Source organism: Cryptomeria japonica, chromosome 11 (genome assembly GCF_030272615.1).
Source record: "Cryptomeria japonica chromosome 11, Sugi_1.0, whole genome shotgun sequence".
In the NCBI taxonomy this organism is placed as follows: domain Eukaryota; kingdom Viridiplantae; phylum Streptophyta; class Pinopsida; order Cupressales; family Cupressaceae; genus Cryptomeria; species Cryptomeria japonica.
In genome coordinates, this window is record NC_081415.1 from 184,009,108 (window position 1) to 184,016,385 (window position 7,278).

Here is a 7,278-nt window from a genome sequence, read left to right on the forward strand (position 1 = left end):
CATTAAACTTCGAGACCGATGCCTTTGATCATTGTCATGTAGACTTGCCAGATCAATCTCCCATGTCGACCTCATATACCGGTTCCTAGTTTGTTAGTTTCCTTTTCTTGTCAGTTGTCGGATTCCCTGACTTGCCAATTCACTGAATGTGAAATGCCTATGTCCGAACCATGAATACCAGTGAGTGTCGGTAAAGTGACCAACCCAAAATGGTGTGTGTTGCCATCAATGACAACACAACTAAATCGAATGAGTGTCAATTTCCAACAATAACCACACCGATGAAGGAGAATCGTGACTTTCTATGTCTCACCAAAGGGAGTGATGGAAAATCATCTCCTCGTACCCCATACAAACTCCACACAAACATGAGGAAAGATACACAATGAAACTCACACATGAAGTAAATGTGTTAGTCCATCATTAGTAGCACATGAATAAAATTAACATTTCATCATTTATAAAATACAATGAATAAGCAAAATTATCATCTACTCATTCAAAGAAATAGTGCATAATCAATATCTACTCCTTAATAAGCAATGATGCACGATCACATTCACCAAATCATACTCCAAAGCATAATACCTAGATAAAAAAATCACAATCATAATGTATCAACCATCCACGCAAGCCACTGAAAAGTCAACCATGTTCAACTAGGTCAAAAAGAGTGTGATTAGGGAAGGGGTATTACAATTCGACCTTTATTTTTAATTTTTAATTTTCAATGAATTTTATAGATATTAACATGGTTGACATTAGTTTTCTATAGTCCATTAGATATTAGTGTTTCTTTGATCTTTTATAGGAATCACAATGATGAAGAATATAACTAAATTATAAATCGTCATTTGGTTGAGTTACAAGTAATGGAGGGATGACATAACGTTATATGATTTTTATTGGTGACTTCTTGGAATTTAGTAGTTAGTAAAAACAAAAAAAACAAAAAAAAACATGCATATTTTTTAGCATGCTTTATTTAACTATAAATTTATTGTCAAATTGTGTTGTACATTTTTAATCATTGTTATAAGCACTTTTTTGGCAAATCTAAAATTTTAACAAAAAAATTATAATACTACTTGGCATGCCTTATTTATTAACTATGAACCTTTTTTATCAAAAAAATTCTTAATTTTTTACTTATTACTATATGAATTTTCTTGGTAAATTTCAATATTTTAGTATTACAAGATCCTCACATAAATTATAATATAATAAATTTCATACCTCTACAATTTCATGTTATATTTTGAGAGTTTTGATGTCCATTCCCCTAATCTATTTTAAAGATTATTTTATTCTTAGCCTTGTTTTATTTGTCATTACTAATTTTTTAAATATCTTTATTACATTCTAATTCTTCTCCCTGACTTGAGATTATGTATTAAATTTTAAATGATTTCTCTAAGATACAAGCATGACATATAGATGTCCACATGATAAGCTAGAATTCCGCAAGTTTCTGATATTTTAAACAATGCTTCCTACCCAACTTCTTAATGTCACTTGTTGTAACACTATAAAAAAGGGGGGATTTTTTGAATGTAGTTATCTTCATGTTGCTGATTTTGAAGACCTGTTACAAATGAGAAAAGCTAGATTTAAAGATATTATGGAAATGAAACACTCTTTTTTGAAAGATGTCTTGAGCTTGAAGATAAAGACAAAATATAGATCAAGATGTGAGACTTGCAAATGTAGCAAGAAGATTTGATAAGAAAGAAAAACATGTAAAAGGTTGTTTGGACATGACAGGAGGAGGACTATTTGAGCTATTGTCTTTGAAATTGCAAATATAAGAACCTATGACAAGGAATTAACATTGAATGAAGTGTTAGCCAATGATAAAGAACCAATTGAGCTTTGTTTCAAGCAGAAATATAAAGGGACTTGTTTTTCCAAAAGTGGCACATGAGAAGCAAATGAACTATAGAGACACATTCCAACAAATACATTTGATGATTGTACTTTTATCATTTCTAAAATCACATTTGAAGTCTTATGATCTATTTGTTTTGAATGATGTTTCTAAAATCATGTTTGATGTGTTTTAGAAAAGTTTGTATCATTTAAAAGTCTTGTTGTTCTGCATGTTTTGAATAATCGTCATGTTAGTTAGAATAAGTTTGTTCATTTTTTCATCAAAATGATATCAAATTTTCACAATCTATATTATTGATCGTTGTTGTTTCTGGATTAGATTGTGTGTATTTTTTTATAGAGTTTTAGATTACATTATGTGATCTATTATCAGGAGTGATCATTTTGAGCTTTTACAATTCTGATGATAGATCATGGAATATGATCCAAAATATTGATAAAAAAAACTCACACAATACAATAAAATTTCTATACCTTAACGATCTTCCCACACAGATCTGCAACTTTCAAACTAGATAGTCCAAATAAAAATTTTCAATTGATGGGCTGCTTTCTTAATGCCATTGAAGACAATAACTTTGTTGGTAAAATTCAAGAAAGATTGCTTCCTAAGTTCCTTCATGATCTTGTCAAATTTTTATTACCTCTTCAACCAGTGTTAAGGGTCCCTTAGTGAGTTGATCTGTTGAAAGGAGCATAGGACAATTAAGTGAAAGCTTGATAATTCATCCATTTTTTCTCTCATTATAGCAAATAACAACATTTTTTTTCTTCTTTTTGAGTAAAGTTTAACTAGCTCTTCAACTTCTTTGCTAAATACAAGCTCAAGAAGGCGATCTGTTTCATCAAGAATCAAGACTAATTTAGGATTCAAGTCTAATTTTTGGACAGAAACCAGTTATGTTTCTTAGAGTTTAAATTATTTAGTCTAATGCATTGAAATGTAGTTGCTTAATCTTTGTTGGGTAAATCATTTGTTGGCTCAATGTGGTTTAAAACTTTTGAATCTTGGAAACTTAAAATTGTTCAAAGTTTCATAATCTGGATGCTTAGATCTTTGAATTTGAAGTTGTCTGATTGTAAATGGTCTAAATTCATGATTCTAATATTTAACCAAACTTAATATACAAAACCATAAACAAGATACTGCCAAGTGTGACCACAAAAAATCTCATAATAGTGAAGGAAATGTGTTCACTTCTAAATCAAATCATAGCTCTAACAAAATCTCATAATAGTGAAGGAAAGGTGTTCCCTTTTAAATCAAGTCATAGTTCTAACATTTTTTTTATTAATATGGTAAATTACACAATAAAAATATTATCAAAATATATATTTAATTAAGAATGTATTCAAATAATAAAATTAATGTATCAATTAAGAAGAAAACATAAAAAATGCAAATCATATGAACATAATATTTACATGGAGAAATTCTTATGAAAAAAACTCTACCACCAAAGAAACCCAAACTTGTACTAATCTCAACAAAAAAAATACACTAATACAATCACTACTATTAAATTGATAGCATAAAAATGCCTACAAAAGAACCTTACTTGAATCTCTATCTCATGACTACAATATATAGAAAAATAGACTACAATATATAGAAAAGTTACAAACTAGCAAATGGTATCCAAATCTATGAGTCAAAACTTTGAGACAAAGCAAAAATCGAATGTTCCAACTCAGTTATGGTTGAGCAATCTAATATTTAGTAACTCCATTTTCACATCTTACAAATCTCTTAAGCATTATATATTTTATTATGACAACAAAATTGACAACTTTAACAAATCTAGGTGCTCCATGAGGACATTTGGAAAGATGTGAACTATAAGTTCCATTTTTAGCCTTTTTCAATGTTACCTTTCTATTCATTGCCTTCTTACATATAATATTTTGAGTATCCCAGTTAATAAATAAATAAATAGTATTCCCACCCTTAAGACATACAATTTACAGGACTTAAGATTTGCAAAGTGAATGACATACTTAATTGTAACATTATTTTTTATGTTCCTATAAGCACTAAAATTTTCACCATTTCAAATGAGTCAAAATTTCAAGTTTAATGATGATCAACATCACCTAAAGCAACACTATAATGGAGATTTTAATGAAAACTTGTCACTTACAAAAGTGACTACATGTTTTTGATATAAAAAGCAGCGAAAACAAGGGGGTTGACCCAGATACATTCACATTAACAACAAACAAGCAACTGTTAGCAAAGAAATAGTAGAATCACAACCTCCTAAAACTTTCCTCTATCAAAAACTTTAAAATTTCAACCCACATTAACAGAGCTTAAAAGAGATAGTAAACCATAAAATACGCCACGCAGGGCTAAAGATAAACAAGTCCAAGATTATCCAGCAAGCAACATAACCATAACTATAACAAGTAAGGCCATGAAGGCCATTCAAAAACTCAATTAACCACCAAGTAGCTAACATCCCTACTTCCTTTTGCCATGACTCATCTTGGGTAGGAGCCTCCTAGCCCATTCCTTAGTGAGAAATTTGAAGAGGTCTTTGTAGTCCTCTTCCTCCTTTTTACCCTTCTGAGTATTTTCTTGCAAAAGATAGAGTGGTCGCAGAATTATGCATGACATTCAGTGCGAATCTCGTGACCTCCTACAGTCTTTTTTCGGCGACATTCACTCTACTGGCAATTCCTGCACTTGTTCATTAAGCGCATCCACTTTCTTCTCCAGATCTAGTAGCTTGCCATCCGCTTCCTCCTTGATACTACTAGCTTCTTCAACAACCACCATTTTCTCAAACCTGAGGGTAGGGGAAGGGGAATTGGTTCGAGACTTGGGATCAACATTCGAGATCCCAGGGTTTTTAGGGCTCTCAGAGACATGGGTAGAGGTATCAGAATGGGGGGCCGAGGCAGAGTGAGACGGGGCCGCATTATCAGAGGGGTTAATCCTTTCATCATGGGAAGAGGAGGGGTCCTTAAAGGATTTCTCCTTTTCAGGGGGCTTGGACACTAGTCTCAGAGAGCAATGGGGAGTGTTGGCTTCATTAGTGATCTCCACATCGGAGTCAATTTCTTGGATTCAAAGGGTTTTGAATCCTCTAAGTGGCAAGCACACTTCTTGAATTTATTGTTGGAGGAGCTAGGCTCGAGAAAGAGAGTAGGGCTTTTTTTAGAGTTTGTAGCAGTCTTGGGCGAGGACTAGTTTTCGGTCACATTTTGAACCAAAATTGTGCAGGGAGGGCAAAGGGCCAGATGGAAGTTATATAGGTGAAGGATAAGGCCTTGGTGGAGGATTGTATAATCCTTGTTTTTCTTCTTAGCCTCAGAAAAATCTCTCACATTAGCAGCCATAGAGTGCAATAGATAAAAAGAAATAGAAATAGGGTCCCTATTCCTAAGATGATTAAGAAAAGGGAGGTGGTAGTAATAGAAAACCCGATACCACCCTTCGAGAGTGAAATATTTCATAATGATGTAGCACACCTCGTCCCATGGCGATGGAAGCTCCTCTCAATTGAATCCTCCAGCTCGCTTCACAGGGTTCTCACCTTCACAGAAAAATTGGTTCAGACTAGTGGTGTCTGAGATACGACTTTGCTTTTTCCATTTTCGGCCTTCCATGGAAAGATCCGTCGCCTGAGCTATGACCTCCTCGTTCACTTCAAATAAAATGCCACCCATAGTGACTCTTCTGTCCTCCTAGGAAGCCACAAACTATTTAGATAGTCTCTCGTTATTGCCTTTCATGCTCTCCATGAACTTATCAATACCTCCTTCCATGCACACAAACCAAACCATCGACCTAGCTTTGAAATCATCTATTTTATCCGGCTCAAGTATTAGTCTATCACCTCCCATTATCATTTCCTCCAAATTAGCAGTAGTAAAGAGAAGCATGCCAAGGAGAAAACAAAGTCGCTCAATAGCCAAAGAAGAGTCCAGAAGCAAACCCAACAAATTTTGATATAAACCAGTGTAATAATCACCGTGATTATTACAAGTAGCATTTGAGCAGATCTCCCAAGGCCAAGATCTATTCCGCTCATGCAAACCATCAATCCACCCAATGTGACTTAGCCGCGACAAGTTATTGTCTTCATCATTGCTAATGTCATTAGACCGGATGATTAAAAAAATATTGCCTTTTTCAATATTGGTACTCTGCAAGTAGATAAAATCATTAATTAGTCCACTTGAATTATTTTGGGAAAGATGACTAGGCCATATGCCGCTATGTGGCATATCTGTCCCACCATTGGCGGGATTCGACTTCAAATTCAAAACTTGGTAATTTATGATCCTCATCAGATAATAATAGATTAAAGAGAAGAGCGGAGGGAGGGGGGTCAACATTAAGACTTAGTATTTTCTTTCTCCAAGATCTCCTTGGTGATCAATGGCAATGGTTTAGAGCTCCTCCAACACCGTAAGCCTTCTTGTAGCATGCCGATAGTAGCTATTGAGTCAGCAACTGCATTTCCTTCTTTATAAATGTGGCATATAGTGAAGCTATCGAGATTAGCTAGAAGAATTTTGGTATCCCTCAAAATTGCATCCACCTTCCAACTAGCCATAGTTCTACCCTTGACAACCTCAATAATTATTTTTGAATCCCCTTCAATTTCAAGTCATCTGATACCTATGGTAGTGGCAAATTTCATTCCCCATAAAAGGGCCATTCCCTCAGCTTGATTGACAGTGTGATTCCTCAGGGTTCCTTCAAAGGCAACAATAAGACCACCCACTAATAAATTTACCTTTCCAACCCACAACTTTCTTTTGTACTCTTTCAAGGATAGAATTCCAGAAGGCAGGAGTAACCTCTTTAACAGTGAGAGGAAGACCTAGGTAAGTTCCTGGTAAATTGGCAGAATGGCACCCAAAAATATTAAGATTTTTTTACTATAAGTCCATGGGGGTGTTGAAAAATAAAAGGTTGCTTTTATTATAGTTGATACATTGGCCTGAAGCAGAGGCATAGTCAGAAAGCAGGTTCTTCCAGAGTTTAGCTTCTATCATAGAAGATTTTCCAAATAGAAAGGTGTCATCCACAAATTGTTGGATCACAGAAGGGGGAATAGTAGTAGCAGCAATGACACCCTTTAGTTTCCCATTGGCCAACATATCTAGGAAATTTCTACCCAAAACCTCAGCAACCATAATGAAGAGGTATGAGGACACAGGTCCCCTTGTCTAATACCTTTTTCCATTTTGAAAAATCCCCTATGAACCCCATTGATCAAGACAACAAACTGACCCATAGACACACACTTTCAAATCAAAATCAATACTTTTAAGATTAAAGCCCAGTTTTAAAAGCGTTTTAAAAATGAAACCCCAGTTGAATTTTTCATAATCTTTTGAGATGTCCAGTTTAAAAGCCATACCTGGAGA